Source organism: Euprymna scolopes, chromosome 20 (genome assembly GCF_053919585.1).
Source record: "Euprymna scolopes isolate OS-2025 chromosome 20, ASM5391958v1, whole genome shotgun sequence".
NCBI lineage: Eukaryota > Metazoa > Mollusca > Cephalopoda > Sepiida > Sepiolidae > Euprymna > Euprymna scolopes.
In genome coordinates, this window is record NC_136501.1 from 33,351,450 (window position 1) to 33,368,981 (window position 17,532).

At 35.9% G+C, this 17,532-nt stretch overlaps 1 pseudogene; it reads right to left on the reverse strand.

Moving 5' to 3' along the window:
* Positions 1-16,960: 16,960 nt before the first annotated feature.
* On the reverse strand, positions 16,961-17,105 carry LOC145241757 (U2 spliceosomal RNA; annotated as a pseudogene).
* Between the last annotated feature and the right edge of the window lie 427 nt (positions 17,106-17,532).

Here is a 17,532-nt window from a genome sequence, read left to right on the forward strand (position 1 = left end):
AACCGGGAAGCAGGCCAGCGGAATAGTGTTCCACAGGCGGGAAGTTCTGAGAAAGAACTTTGTTCATGGGATCTGCGTTTAGATTTAGACACAGATAGAGAGTGGAGGAAATCGTATATGATGGATGTAGCTAATCAAGTGTTTTTTGTGAAAGTTTGACAAGAAGGGAACATAGATTGGAGTTCCCACTCGCTTACTACTTTCTCATATACATAATACCTTTTGGGGGTTTGAATGATGTTCATTAGCTGAAAATATGTTGAGTTCACACGTTGATGTTAAAACTGCCTTGCCCTGGGGGTGATGAGGAAAGTGAATTCCTACTGAAGCGGAGAAGGAAAGAGTTTAACAAATCATAGCCATTTTTTAACGTTTGCAGAAATCATTTCTTAAGTCGGATTTGTCTTTTTTTACACATTTTGTAACAGTGCTAGTAAATACATTTAATTGCATGACTTATAGAGAAGATAAATACTTTAAAGGAAAAGAAGAAAAATAGAATTTCACTATATTTCATTCATTCTTATGGATTATATCTGATTAACTGAGCCACAAGTTTGTTTGTATTTTTATACTCAGCTACAGATCCATTCTGCCCGATTAACCCTTTTTTGTGTAAGACTTCTGATAAATATCGATAGATGTTCACCTTTTAATACCCTAGTATTTTGAGTTCACATGATTTATATATTTTATTTTGACGGGCAAGAGTTTTACACACGTTCATGTAAAAACTTCCTTGCTTTGGGGAGTGAAGATGAAAGCGAATTCCTAATAAAGCGGATAAGGAAAGAGTGTAAGTAATCATATCCATTTGCTTTTTGGCGTTCGTAGGAATCATTTCTTAGTCTTTTTTTACATGGGGGTCACCACTTATCAAGGCCGGAAGGCCACTCAGGGATAAGGATTATTGCGTGTACAGTAATCAATAGAGATAGTATTGTAGTAATCATTAGTATTGGGGGTTTTGGTAGAGTGTCTTAAGGGGGTGGTTTGTCAGGAGTTTGTTTATGTTGGACTTGAAGACATCCAAGTTGTAGTCAGGTGGGAAACTGGCAAGCGGCAGAGAGTTCCACTGGCGTGCAGTTCTAAGAACGAAGCTTTGCTCATGGAATCTACGTTTGGATTTCGGCACAGATAAAGAATGGGGAAAATTATTGACAGTAGTTTCAGCCAGACGAGTGTTTCTCGTGAAAGATTGACGAGGGGGGGGATTGGAGCTCAGACGAGCACCTGCCATAGAAATAACGATGAAACAAAGGCTCGCAACGTCTCTTCTGTGGGAGAGAGACTGCAGGGAAGAGAAAATGGCATCCCCCACTAAACCACGAAGTCTATTTTGTACTCTGTCAAGGCAGGATAGGCTGTTTTTAGCAGCTCCTGCCAAGATGTGGCAGCAGTACTACATACTTGGACGTACTTGGCTTTTATACAAATAGAGAATTGCATCAGTAGTGATATATCTTCTGGAGCGGTAGAAGGATCCCACCATTTTCCCAGCGTTCCTGGCAACACATTTGATGTACGTGTTCCATTTCAGATCAGGAGTAAAGGTGAAATCCAGAAGCTTATCAAAACATGGAGCCTCCCCAAGACAAGAGCTATCCATTTCAATTGATGCCGGATGGGGATCAGAGCGTTGATGATGTAAAGATAGAAGCTTGGTTTTGGATGCATTAAAAGTGACCAGCCACCTCTTACCCCATTGTACCACGCGCTCAAGATCAGATGAGAGAGAATTAGAGAGAACTTTGTCATTTACGGCCTTTAATGTGTTGCCATAGATGGTCGTGTCACCTGCATAGATGTCAACGAATGATTTAAGTATGTGTTTTGGGAGATCATTGATGTAGATCAGGAAGAGAGTTGGGCCCAGGATGGACCCCTGGGGGACTCCAGCATTAATAATGTGGGCGTCTGATTTGTGCCCATCAACTTCTACTCTTATGAACCTATCAGAGAGATGATTTAATGATTGAGAAAAAATTTCCAGTAATACTACAGTTTCATATCATACCCAGGAATCGTAGGATCTCTTGATGGTTTATGAAACTGAATAAAAACAGCGTACGATACCAATGTTATTCATGGGGCTGACATAAAAATCCGAGCCCAGATTTGTAGAAAAAATAAAATATTAAACATTTAAAAAAAAAAAAAAAAATTAAACAGTAAAAACAAAAAATAACATTAAAAAAAGAAGAAATTTAACGCCAAACTCAATCTCTATGACAACTGATCAAAAAAAAAAAAACATCTTATCAGCAAAATAAGAGTGGACAAAGAAAAACATTAAAAAAAAGAGAAGAAAAACCTAACGGTTTGATAAAAGCAGACATTTTTTTTTGTTTACCTCGCGTGGCCGATAAATCAGTATGATGTCATCTAAAGAACTGCCTTTCACGGACCATTTTTGGTTGGCCTGTTCGTGAATCTGTTCGTTTCAACATTTTTAGAGTTCGTGTTTATCGTGATAGATATTACGGAAAAAATACTTGCTAATAAAAAAAATAGGAAAATAATAATCTCTATATTAATAAACTTCTCATGCGTCTGTGTATACGTTTCTTGCATGTTGTTAATAGCGTAAAATACTAAAACGACCAGAGTTAAAAGAACAATGAGTTTCGAAATTAAATCCATCACAATGCATTTCGATTTCGTAAACAAGTCAGCTGATTTAAAATTTTGTTGATAGTAAAATAAAAATTCATTACCTCGTGATCCTTGGAAAATTCTTTTTCAGTAGCTTGTCGAACAATAGATTCTTGTAAATTATAATTTACAGTCTTTAAATGTGTTCTTATATATATATATATATATATATATATATATATATATATATATATATATATATAGTGGAGATGATAATTAATAAAAACTGAAGAAAGTGCTCAATACTGTTGTAGAGCAAATATGCGTTTTATTTTTTATTACCGCGTTTTATTACTGATCGATAATACCATAAAAATACCCCAACTTAGAACAATAACTACAGCACTCAATCCCCATATAAACCACCCCAAACTCCTCCCCCAAATCTATAAACATGGCTACCTAGAACCACTATCCCGGGTACGTGGGCGCTTATTAATACGTATGTTAAGTATATGTGGATGACACCCGCGCCCATATTTACGGCATGCCACGTTATATACCCGTATGTATATGCGTGCGCACATATCTGTACTTGAGGGAGTGTGGGTGCCTATCTTTGCAGATGTATATAACGAGAACATATGTGCATGCGTATGTGTATGCGTGTATGCATGCTTATCTGTGTACACGCATGCGTGTGGGAGCGTGCATCTGTGGGTTATATTTGTATGCGGAGGAGTACGCCGGCGCGCCCGTGTGCACCCACATCTAACCAAAAAAAAAAAATCCCGACTAATGAAAATGAAACCATTATGTACAGAACTCTGGCAATGAGCTTATGCTCATATCTATGTATAACCAGATCTACATCGAACGAAAGTATTGCGCCTATGTACCCACAAATGAACTTAGATTTAAAGATATCCAGAAGAATATGTCTATACCAATAACTGTCTGCATAACTGGGTGTGTATGTGTGTGTATGCACGCACGTGTACATCCACGTGAGCATCCGTGTGTATACTTGGTACCGATGTGTGTGTGTGCACGCGCCTGTGTATGCGTGTGTGGATGTGAGAGCTTAGATGCCCGCCGCCTGCTGTCCACATAGTGTGTGAGAGCGTGCAGCTGTGCATATATGTCGATGTATGTGCTCCCGAGTATTGGTATCTGCATGCGCGCACGCGCTTGAACCTATGCGTGGGGTGCTAGTATGCCTGAATCAGTATGCGCATATGAGCCCGTATAATCGCCTCCTTGGGGGCGGGGGCGTCGATGTATATATGTATCTGTGTATGTGCGCATTCATGCCTACGCACGCGCACCCAATCTTAGCATCTTAAAGAAAATTTGACGCAAGCGAGAATAACGCGGGCACCCATGCATGCAGACGCACATATGCACATATATTTGCACGCCAGGGCGGGCATGTATGTGTACCTGTGACCGTTTCTTTTAAGTATATATGTGTGTACGTGCGCATGTGTGTAACCGTGGCCACGACCGCTCGCTGACCCTCTCCAAACAATTAACAACAAAATAAAAACTAAAAATAAATAAACCGAATCATAGCCTCCAAACATAACCGAACACCCAACAGATCACGACATACTTACCAAGAAATCACCTCACCAACGAAACGCTAAAAACTTTAACACTAAGACTCAAATTTTAAAGTAACCCCCTCCTCCCACCCCAACATATTCCCATTCCCCTCATGTATCCCTATGCCCTCAGCCACACCAGAAATGAACCTCCCAGACCCTCCCCCACAAGTTCCTTAAACCCCAAAACTAAAACATTGTCGACATACCAAACGCCCGCCCCACCTTCCCTCCTTGTTCCCTTCCTCTCTTCCTCCTCCGCCCTCCTCGCAACCCTCCTGACCTCATCCACTCTTCCACTCTTTCATCCCAAAATAGCGAACATTTCTGTAAAAGTCTGAGGACGCTACAGACGGCCGAAAAAAAACGGCCGGATAGCCGATCAATAATGTAACTTAACAGAAAAATACGGTAATAAAAATAAAACGTATATATATATATGTATATATATATATAATTGTTTAAGTTCAATTACATTGTAAACATGAACTAATATTCTTTCAAATATGCTCAATAAGTGTATAGAGCTTATAAGTAAGAAAATTATATAAACAATGTAAGGAGTCTACACGGATCGATTAACGTTTCAACTGTTCCATGACTTGTGAAAAACTGAAACTGCAAAAGAAAAAAAAAACACACCCATTCTTAGCATAGGCTCTGCTGAGCGACTTATAGCTAATTTTGTTTTATTAGTGAGCTTTTTTACCGTGCTTGTGTTTGTCGGTATTTTTGCTACTTGGATTCAGGTAAATACTGAACACTGAAATACTAAAATTTTTAAGTCGTTTTAATTTTGAAATACATGGAGAACAAGACTGCGTGACAGTTAGGTAGAACACTTGACACGAACAAAATTATTGTTTGAAACTGAAACTCTTTATGTATATAAAGCGCAGCAGCTTGCATTGCAATTTTAGTAAAAATATAAGTGCCCACTAAATATTTGCGCTGCTCACAGTCCTCAATTATAGAAATGGAGAATATAAATAGCGACGAAGTTTTTTATGTAGACAGTCTGAAAGTTGTCGATAGAAATCAGACAACGAAATAAATTTCCTGGACATAGAACGTAATCTAGCTATCAAAAGTTAGTGACTGCAGTTTTACAAACAAAGAACTAAGAAGATAGCGGAAATTAGAGAGTAGTGTGTGAATAAACTGTTTGCATTAGATAGTAGATCTGCCAATGCTTAATGATCAGGTCAAAATATATTTTGACCCGAAAAGGGGAAAATACAATAATTGATGTATAATGTTGTTATCCGAAAATAAGTCGGGAGCACGGATAATGCCTCCACCCCTTTGGATCAGGTGTCAAACGTAATTGTTACGAATAATCTGGTCAAAAGTGCTTGAGCACTCAAGGGACAAAAAGTTCGAAATTTTCTTGAATAATCTTGTCAAACCGAGGCTGAGTCGTTAAGAGACGAAAAGAGGCACTAAACAGAGGGTTAGATTAACTAGTGTTCTTTCAAATAATCTCGTAAAAAATAACTGAGCAATAAAGAGACAAATGAGTCATAGGACTAGAAAAATATAAATAGTTTAGTTAAAGATTTCAAAGAGGAAGTTTTAACCAAAAGAAAACTATTAAGGCCGGCGTAAAAATCTATATTTATGTTGTGACTGATAGGATGGTGAAAAGAAATCGAGTGTTGATGTGAGAGAATACGAAAAAAAATATTTTTCTTATTCTCTCACATGTATAGATGTATCTTGGAACACAACATTATAACATATGCGTTATGAAGACACTCAAGAAGCAAGAAACTGCCGTTATCAGTAAAATAAAAAATATCCCGTTTCAGTTTGGTAAATTTACATTTTATAAATATCAAAGACTATTCAGAACAAGCTAGGTAACATACAAATATCCGTGCATGAGGTCGCCAAGCTAATCAAGAACCTAGATTCCAGTAAAGCAACTGGCCCTGATGGCATCCCAATTATAGTGTTAAAAAAGCTTCAACCAGAACTTGCTCCCATACTTACGAAACTATTTAAGCGCTGCTTTAAGGAGAAGTGCTTTCCGACTCCCTGGAAGACCTCATCAGTTTGCCCTGTATTTAAGAATTCAGGTGATAAGTCATCTCCCTCTCAGTACAGACCAATAAGTCTCCTGTGTGTTATGAGTAAGTTGCTGGAATCCATATTAAATAGAGAAATAGTCAACCACCTCAGCAGGAATAACCTTCTTAGTGACACACAATATGGTTTCCGCTCTGCAAGATCTACCGCAGATGTGCTGACGGTTATATCCCACAGGATTAGTGAATCTCTTGACAAAGGCTTCCTTTCTAGGGCAATTGCTCTTGACATATCAAAGGCCTTCGACAAGATATGGCATAAGGGTCTACTTCACAAGATTTCCAGCTACGGTATAACTGGAAATGTTTTCTCAATCATTAAATCATTTCTCTCCGATAGGCTCATAAGAGTAGTGGTAGATGGACAAAAATCGAAGGCCTGCAATATAAATATTGGAGTCCCTCAGGGGTCAATCCTAGGCCCAACTCTCTTCCTGATGTACATCAATGGCCTCCCTAAACACATACGTAAATCATTCGTTGACATCTATGCTGATGACACGACCATCTACCGCAACACATCAAAGGCCATAAATGACAAAGTTCTTTCTGATTCTCTCTCCTCTGATCTCGAGCGCGTGGTTCAGTGGGGGAAGATGTGGCTGGTTACCTTTAATGCATCCAAAACCAAACTCCTATCCCTACATCATCAACGCTCTGATACCCATCTGGCATCAATTGTGATGGATGGCTCTCGTCTGGGTGAGGCCCCGTGTTTTGACAAGCTTCTGGGTTTGACCTTTACTCCTGATCTGAAATGGAACACGTACATCAAGTCTGTTGCTAAGGTCGCTGGAAAGATGATGGGATCCTTCTACCGCTCCAGAAGATATCTCACTACTGATGCAATTCTCTATCTATATAAAAGCCAAGTACGTCCAAGGATAGAATACTGTTGCCATATCTGGGCAGGAGCTCCTAAAAACAGCCTATCCTGCCTTGACAGAGTACAAAATAGACTTCGTGGCTTAGTGGGGGATGCCCTTTTCTCTACCCTGCAACCTCTCTCCCACAGAAGAGACGTTGCAAGCCTATCCTTGTTTTACCGTTATTTCCATGGCAGGTGCTCGTCTGAACTCCAATCTCTGCCCCCCCCCCCTCGCCAATATTTCACGAAAAACACCCGTCTAGCTGAATCCACTGTGAAAAATTTCCCCCACTCTATATCTATGCCTAAATCAAAACGCGGATTCCATGAACAAAGTTTCTTTCTTAGAACTGCACGCCTGTGGAACTCTGTTCCGTACCGGACTACAACTTGGATGTCTTTAAGTCCAATGTTAACAAATTCCTAATGAACCGCCCCCTTAAGTAAACACTTCATCAAATCTCCACACTAACGTAATGTACTTGCAATAACCTTTATCCCTGAGTGGCTTCCGGGCATTGATAAGTGGTAATGACTGTGTAAAAAAATATTGATTTTGCATAAATTTATTTAACTTATTTTGTAAAATAGTTTTAACATTTAAAACTATATTCTTGCACGATCAAGCTGAAACATTTCAACACTGCTTCAGTGACATTTCTGAAAATCCCCTAAGACATACATCTTCGCTATAATACAGTTTACTGGATTTTCCTCCCTTCCAACGCATTAAAATATTGCCTTTTAATATGTAGAGAAATAATTTGGAATTCCTTTATTTTTACAAATGAAAAAAAAGAAAGAAAGAATAAATAAGGAAAGGGATCTTTGGCAAAAATGTGTAAAATGGAACTGTTGAACAGACTATACAGTAAGCCATTTATATTTCGATTTAATTATTCATGTTGTATTGTGTTAAAAGGGAAGGTATGTGACAGAGCGTGTGTGGGCGTCTGTGAAAATATCAGCAGGCGGTGGAGGAAAGATATTAGTAGCAGTAAGCGTTAAAGCACATCTGCAAATAAGGAAGTATGTGTGGTCTTGCACCAGAAGAAAAAGAAAAAAATATTTTACATAGTCGGAGAGAAGCAAAGTGCTGCTGGAAAAAGGTGGACGTGTAAATTTGAAGACGAGAAATGGCTGGCTATGGTCGACGTGTGGCCAAGGAGAAAAGGAAACGATCAAGATAGACATCGTGGCGGCAAAAGACTTTTAAGCTGGTGTCGAGACGACGGGGTTATGTTAATCTCATAGCATACGAAATGGGCAGTAGAAGAAGACATTGTTTGGAAAGTAACGGAAAAAATGATTCAGATTTACTTATTTTATTTTATATTTCTTTTTCAGCAATAAATTCTTGTAAATTATCATTTACAGTCTTTAAATGTGTTCTTATACATACATACATGCAAGCACACATACACATACATATGTATATAATTGATTAAGTTCAAGTACATTGTAAACAGGAACTGAAAAATGATATTTTTTTTAAAAGTGCTCAATAGGTTTATAGAGCTTAAAAGTAAATAAAATTATATAAACGTTATAAGGAGTCTACAGGGATCGATTAACGTTTCAATATTTTCATGTCTCGAGAAAAACTCTATATGAATCTCACAGCCAGAAATCTTTTCGGACTGCAAGATTCATTTGGAGTCCTGACGAGTCATTAAAATGTTAAATACCATTGCGAGGTAATGAGTGGATGAATGTATGTATACTATTACTAACTGTCTCTTTAATGTATGTAAATATTTAATATACGGTGAATTTGAATGTGAAATTACTTGTGTCTGGAAGATGCGTGCGAATATGTATATATATAAGCCTGATGAATCTTGGCGTGGATAAAACGCGGAATATTCTGTGTAGCTTAATTGCCACATATATTTATAACTTACTATATATATATGTATATATATATATATATATATATATATATATATATATATATATATATAAACACCCTCCCACACACATACCTCCACACACATACCCCCCCACACACATATATATATATATATATATATATATATATATATATATATATATATATATATATATACAAACAGAGGTATATACTATTTATTTTCGTTCTATCCTTTTTTACTGGAAGTTTTTTCATTTTCTTTTTATCCTCTGTGTGTCACTTCCTTTATTTTCCCGATATCAGATTTTTTCTCTTAAAAATGCGAAGTATTTTTTACGCTTTTTCTTTATTCAACTATTTTCCTTGTTATATTCAATATTCAATTTCTCTAACCAGACCCATCTTCTTTTTTCCATTCGTTTTTTTTTCGTTGTGCGTGGCACCTGTTTTTAAATATACCCCCATGATGTAATAAGTGGAGAAATTGAAAAATTGGGTATAGCTGACCATATATGGACAGGAGAAGGAAACCAACTACCTTTATGGGATGAAGTAAAAATTATAGACAGAGAAGAACCGCGGAAAGTAATACGACTAAAAGAAGCAGTACATGTGATGGGTGCCGATCAATTACTAAGATGACCAAGTATAATATTTAACACCATGTGGAAACCGTTAATTATAAATAATAGATAATATATACAATAATTAGTAAATGATAATATATAAAGTGTTGAGCATAAATCCTACTACAAAATTTCAGAACTATTTTTTATGATAATATTAAAATAAATTTGCTATTTTATTGTTATATAATCATGCAATATAGGATTTCTTATTTTTCAGAAAGAAACGATAATAATTTTTAACAACATTAGTTTGATTGAAAATAAACTCATCATAAAGAAGTATAAGTGCCTGCATTCACCAGAAATATTCAAGTTCTGGAAAACCTTGAAATCATTAAAATGTTTATAAAAAGGATGATTTGTTGATACATTGAAACTTCGTCGATCAAACATAGAAAACAACCAGGCTGTACCCGCACACCCAGAACACCTAAACTCATCCAAACATTAAGGGAAAATTCAGACAAAATCCAAGGAGACCCATAAGACAAATGGCAAAGGAAGCACAAGCATCACCAAGGACTATGCGAAGAATATGCCGAAGTAAATTACAAATGTCACTCTGTAAGCTGCAAAAAGCGACACCTCTTTGCCCTCGCAATTGTAAAGAGACCAATCAAAAGCAACTGCTATTAAACCGTATAAGAGAGGGCACTCTCAATAACATCATCTTCGTGAATGAAAGGTTATTCTCGCTTCACCACTCACACAAAATGATAGAGTCATTGCGAGAAGACGTGAGGCAATAACTGATACTGAAGGAAAGGTTTCCAGAACCCTTAAACCAGCATCATTTATAGACTAGTAAGCCATTTCTGAGAGAGTGAAATCTCAACATGGTTTTCTTCCTCAAAGGGGTCAAAATTAAAAAGAACGTTACATTAAGGGCTTACTTGAAAGTACACTGACCCTATGCTGTAATTCTGTGTACAGTGATGAAGTTTGGACTTTCCAAGATGATGCTACACACCATATTGGTCATGTAACACAGCAGTAGTGTAAAGACAACTGTCCGTTCTGGATGAGCAAAGAAGAATGATTTCCTTCATCACCTGATCTTAACGATCTTGATTATGCTTTGTGGTCAATCCTGGTGACTGATGACTACTCTACTCCTTGTCAAAATATTGAAGCTTTTAAAATAAAATTGAACAAATGCTGGAAGAAAATACCCTTAGATGTTGTGCGTGATGTTATAGATAATTTTTCCAAAATACTTCGTAGTGGAGTGAAGGCTCAAGGGGAACATTTTGAATAATACTTATGTCGTATTGTTTCTTTCAGTATTTGCTAACCATTTTGTGTAATTGGGTTTTGTAGGAAATAATTTTGTTGGGATAAATCTAAGTTTTATTTTGAAACAGTATTTATATCACACACACATACACACACATAATATATATATATATATATATATATATATATATATATATATATATATATATATATATATATCTCAGTTTTACTTTGTAACAGTATTTATACCCCATGTATAAATAAATATATATATACAGTAATGTATATAGTACTATATGCATAGTACTATATATATATATATATATATATATATATATATATATATATATATATATATATATATATAGTAATGACATGTAGTAATAAATACGTATATTAACATCTAAAAAAAAAAAAAAAAAATACGCATTAAGCTCCTAAAATTCGTACTAAAATTGTTCGTTACAGTACTTGGAAAACTTCAATTGTAAAGTGATATTCTCGTGGAGGTTAAAAGTTCAATCCTTAATGTGGGCGATCGAAAATACAATTGCGAATGTCTTAGGATCTCTATGCAGTCATGCCTGAAAGAACAAGGTAATGCAAGCTCATGAAATAAATAAAGGTTTCCATTGGAAATTCCGTGCAGATTCCGAGGTCGACAGAAAGATTCTCGAGTTCGACAAAATAGACACGAAGAAGGTCGGAGGTTACATCGACCAAAATATTGTGAAAATCACACTAAATATATACTTTTTGTCTTAGACCTGTATGCATAACAATTGTTTTCCAATGACAAAAAAACCAAAAAAAAACCCAAAGATTATCACCGGTGACTGTGGTGCAATTTCGTCTTCTTAAAAGAGACTTCCAGAACCTTGTTCTCTATGCTGATGGCCGGTAAATGTTCTGACCCATAAGTTTGTGTAGTTATCCAAACTAACAGAAGGTTGTTTACGCAAAACCAGAGTAACAGTCAATTTATTATTAACTAGCAAGGCACCCGGCATTGCCCGGTCGTAAAATACTCTTAAATATGATATTTTGATTAATGCAGATTTCGTATTTAATATTGTATGATATTTGACCCAATATATAGTAATTATTAGGGCTATGACAACAGCATATTCTTTTCATTGTTTGGACTCTTGAGTGTGTATCCGTTGATATCTTATATACTTTTATATAAAGTGATATGGTTCTCGGTTGATTAACTGTGTCTAGCTGTGTCGGATATATACTAGAGAGTCAAAACAATGAAAAGAATATTCTGTTGTCATAGTCTTAGTAATGATTTACAAAGTTAAAAAAAAAAGACTCGTGTGTCACTTTCGAGAATCGAAACTAAAACGTTTAGTTTACGATTTATTTTTGCCTCAGCCGTTAATGACTGAGCTATGAAGACATGCTTGCTGTAAGGCTAAAAATTAAGACATGAACCAATAGCTATTACGTTATGCATGCATTTTCGTAATGCCGGCGTTACTCCTTGACCTAGTAAATTTCATTTCTTTAATTTTCACACTTTTGTACCGATTTTCCCCGGCTAAAACCCAAATATAATATTTTGCATGGGTTCAAATACTCTATATGTGAAATTTCATGCATGTAGACCAAAAACTAATATTGGAGTTTGGTAGGCAACATTTTTGGAACAAATATATATACGCATACATAAATATATATAGAAAGATGGTTATTCCACGACCCATATAAAAAAAAGTTATATTTTCGTCTATAACACGAATCTCGCCTGTTTGTTTAAATTTTAAATGTATGTATGTATGTATGTATGTATGTATGTATATATGTTTCGACAGAGGTGATGGATCTTCGCAAGGTCATATCGTTTTGAAGCTCGATCGTTTGGACGACTAATATCGAAAGAATTGGCTAAAAACATTAATTCCTTCACCCTCAACTGGGCACTTTTCTACAGGGAGGGGTCGCTTTTTTGCCGATATTTTCGAAGGTTATCCCCTCTTTTCGATTGACTAATTTTAATTTAAACCTTGCCACTTCCGGTTTAGAGATGGACGCAACGGCAAAGACGTCAGGTTTTTTTTCACGTTCTTTTCTTCTTTCGCGGTACGGGTTCTAGCCTGTCTGCCTACTACCACTTTTTTTTTTTGCTCAACACACACCTCCAAACACCCGGGCAACGCCGGGCATTGCCGGGCACCCAGGCTAGTTTTAAATAAATAGAAAAAAACGTTTTTAATATGAATATAGATAACAAAAAAAAATTATATAGAGGATTGTATAGCATCTAAATAACATAGGCACGTACGCACACGCGTTTAACACATGCACTAATATATATTTGAAACATTTTTGGTTTGTGTTTAGGAAAGGTAGTGTTTGATAAATGCTGCTACGAAGCCAATAAACAATTAATATGAAGTTTTTTTTTTCAGAAACAGTGTTTTATTATTTATAGTTTCATAGTTTTAGAGGTTATGAAATTTCCAAGACGATGTATAAATATTTTTCAACGTACTTGACACGCGAACAACTCTAAATCTATCTATTATATATATAAATCCGTAATCCTGTCTGTTTGTTTACAATTTGATTAATATATACACAAATTCCTGCTGAAAACTGTTATCTATATAAATTTTATTTACTATAAGATTTTCTATATAAATAAATAGCATCACGATCAATATATATACACTATATTGAAGGCAATGTACATAATAGAACTAATCTAATTTGCATATTATATTAAAGAAAATCTTTTTAAATAATTTGCTCAATTAAAATTACTGATTATAGTAATGTAATTGATGTAATTGTTCTATTTAAGAGTATTATTTAAAGTTAATCAATTTAAATTATTTTAATTCAAGTTATTTTGTACTATTTGCTAAACTGGCACATTTTAAGTAATTTTCACTGATATTTCACTTCCGGTTATGAACGGATATAGTTTTTAACCAAATCGACAGTTTTTTTTTCACTTTTTTTTTCTTCGATTTTCTTTTGAGAAAGATCTTATGTTTTCCTGTCTGGGTAATTGATTTAGTTGATAATATATATTTGTGTGGGGGAGTTTCGACGTAATTATGTTTTTTTTTCGGGGGGAGGGAGTGTCGCTTTATGTCTCAGCGTCACCCAAAGAAAAATAATTGCAGAAGTACAAAAATGCGGGTGTTTTTATCTGTTTAGTACTTCTGCAGTTTACGAACCGTGCTATTTTTTAGATATGATTTACAAGTGTAATTCAATTTTTGCCGTATCTTTTGTTTATTAAATTTTTATGTGAAAGTCCTTCCTTTATTAAAAATGGGGTCCTTTTTATATACACAACCAAGCATAGTTTATCCGCAAAAATCCTAATTTACATTTTTGGGAGCAACACAAACTGAAAACGGACCTGTACAGTCTTTCTTTTCTACGTAATGTAGAACTTTCGTTTACATTTTTACCAGTGGTATCTTTTTCACATTTTTGACACCATCACTGCTAATTTACCCCTATTTAATCTAACTTTAACTTTACAAATCTATTGACACTACTGTAGATGAAGATGATGCTGTGAAATATCCTACAGAGTTCTTGAATTAAATTGAGCTTTCTGGAATGCCTTCCCATCTTCTAAAAGTTAAAGTTGGTTGTCCTATCATGATTTTAAGATCATTAGAGCCACCAAAAATAACTAATGGAACAAGATGTGTTGTAACTAGATTGCATAACAATTTGATTGAAGCAATGATTACATTTGGGGCTTATAAAGGTCAAACTGTACTCATTCCGAGAATTCCACTGATGCCAAGTGATAGTGAGTTGCCCTTTGCTTTTCGGAGGCTGCAGTTTCCAGTGAGGCCCTGCTTTGCTATGAGCATTAATAAGAGTGAAGGGCAAACATTCAAAGTTATCGGAAACCCATGTTTCAGTCACGGCATGTTTTATGCGACAGTTTCAAGAACAGGAACTTCAAAATCAATCAACATATTAGCTAATAAAAGAAAAACAAGAAATGTCGCTTTGGCTTCGAACCTGTAATTACATAAATATTAAAAGAATGCCAATTAGTATTGTGTAATACAAATATATCCGTAGCAAAGCTCGGGTAAATCGGCTAGTAAGTCATATTTGTAAACGCTTTCGACTCGCATTATTCGTCATCAGACATGTGGTTAGAACTCAAAACTATCACGAAAGTCGATTAAGAACGTTTTAAAAACGCTTTGATATACCCTTCCCGCCATTGTGTTGAGCTTGATGTATGGTTGGGTAACGTGTCGAAAACGTAATGCTTCAATGATAGGTTAACTAAGGCTAAAGTTTGTAACGGCAAGGATGACAGTGTTTTTTTTTTTTTAAATATTTATTGAAAGTCTTTTTTATATCTTGTGTGCAATTAGATGTTGGTAAACGAACCGGAATTGAGGTAAGAGAGAGAGGGAGAGAGAGAGAAAGAGAAAGAGAGAGATACATACATAATCCTAGTCATGACAATATATATATATATATATATATATATATATATATATATATATACGTTGGTTATCTACATAAAGCATTTTGTATTTCCAAGTAGTCACCCATTCGTTAATGACCAAGACAATGTTGCTTAACTATAGAAATCTATACAAACCATTTCGTATTCCCAAGTAGTCACTCATCTGATAATGCCCTAGACAATGTTGCTTAACTTTGGTGATCTACATAAAGCATTTGGTATTCCCAAGTAGTCACCTATTTGGTAATAACCAAGACTATGTTGCTTAACTTTGGTGATCTACATGAAGCATTTGGTATTCCCCAGTAGTAACCCATCTTCAAAATTGTCAAATTGGACCTGTAGTGTATATTTGAACACATATGCGATAGGACTAGGTATTAGTAAACTGTTTTTGAATACCTGGTTATTTATGTTATTTATGTTAAGTTAGCTGTTTTTGTTTTTTGTTATAGTATATGATAAATCGGAGTTTAAAGTTATTGTCAATGTGGTATATACAGGGTGAGTCACGGGAAACGGATGTTTTGAGTAAGGGATAGGGGGTGAGGAAGGTAGTCTTTAAACATGTTTAAGATTCCGTTTAGTTTTTGTTAAAATATTCATTTAGTTTTTTTTTTTCTTAAAAAAACATCAGTTTTCCGTGACTCACATTGTATTTTGATATGTGATTTAAAACAAAAGATATTTTTCGTCTACTTTATAATTAGGGTGCATCTAGAAGATGTACCCAGGTTGCGTAATGTTTAAATTCCTTAAAAAAACAGAAAGAAACCGAGAAATGTGCACGCGAGTATTGTTTTTTTTCCTACACAGTCCACTTTTTGTAAGTAAACAAGATCGATAGCCATTAGTCGCGTGCTCTCGTGTAATGAATGACATGAAATTCTTAAAGATAAACTAACCTGACCAAAAATGGGCTGAAATGAATTAAATAAATAAAAAGTAAAAGACTTAGAATGACTTTAATGAACTTAAGGATGAATGAATGACCTTAAGAATGACTTAAATGCTTAAAAAATAACTGGAATCCTTCAAAAACAACTTGAATGATCTAGAGAATGACTTGAATGGTTTTGAGACTGACTGATTGTAAAATGGGTGATCATTTTACATTAAATTAATACAGAAAAGTGATCCCTCACTTTATATCACAAAAATTATTTGTTTTAGGGAATTTGAAACGTTATATTAGCTATGTGGCCAAGGAAAAGTTACAAAAATAAGTACAGCATGTAATAAGAACAGATGGTATTTATTTGCTCCCCCACCGAGCAAATTAGGACCCAAAGCCGATTTTTAATGTGAAGAGTGAAGGGAGGGGGAAGGGAAAAAGGGGACCAGCTCCCGAGAGGTGGGAAATGGGAGCTGGTTAAAGGTCAGGCATGTGGGGTTTTTATTTAAATGCTGCCCACATCAGCATTATGTGGCACAAGGCCGGAAAGTGGGAACCCCGCAGGCTCCCCTAAAGGAGGGGCACTCCTGCAATTTTAAAAATTGCCTGAGTAACCCCGTCGGCATTCCCCGGTCGGGGCGCCTCAGGCAGCAAGCAATAAACTTGCCCCACCGGAAAGCCCGGTGGCAAGGCCTGGGAGGGTGGACCTCCTAGGTATTACCCAGGCGGTTCCCAGTATAGAGGGTTTCCCCTCCATTGACTGGTACAAATTATCTTAAGTGCAGCATCTGCCGGAACAGATACTACACTTTGATCTTGGCCAAAAGGCCAAGAAAAGGGTATTTATTTGCTCCCCCACCGAGCAAATTAAGCACGAGGCCGATTTTTAATGTGAGGAGTGAATGGGGGAATGGGGACCAACTCCCCGGGGAGTAGGGGAACTGGATAGTGACAATTGGTATGAAGGGTTGCCCCTACATTGACCAAGGTCTTATATGTGGGGTTGGTATTTATTTGCTCCTACCAACGAGCAAATACATTGTAGTCTATATTGCCCTGTAGATAACCTACTACTGATTTTATAAAAATACTTTTATATAATAGGTTGAATTAAAGTTTAAAATGCAAAAGTTAATTATAATGCTTTAATTGTGCTCTAAACAAAAACATTCATTTCGAACGCGCTCCTATCTTATCAAAGGACAGGCTGTTGATCTAACGTGTCGGACATTTCTACTGGTGCGGTGCTAAAACTTCACAAATACACT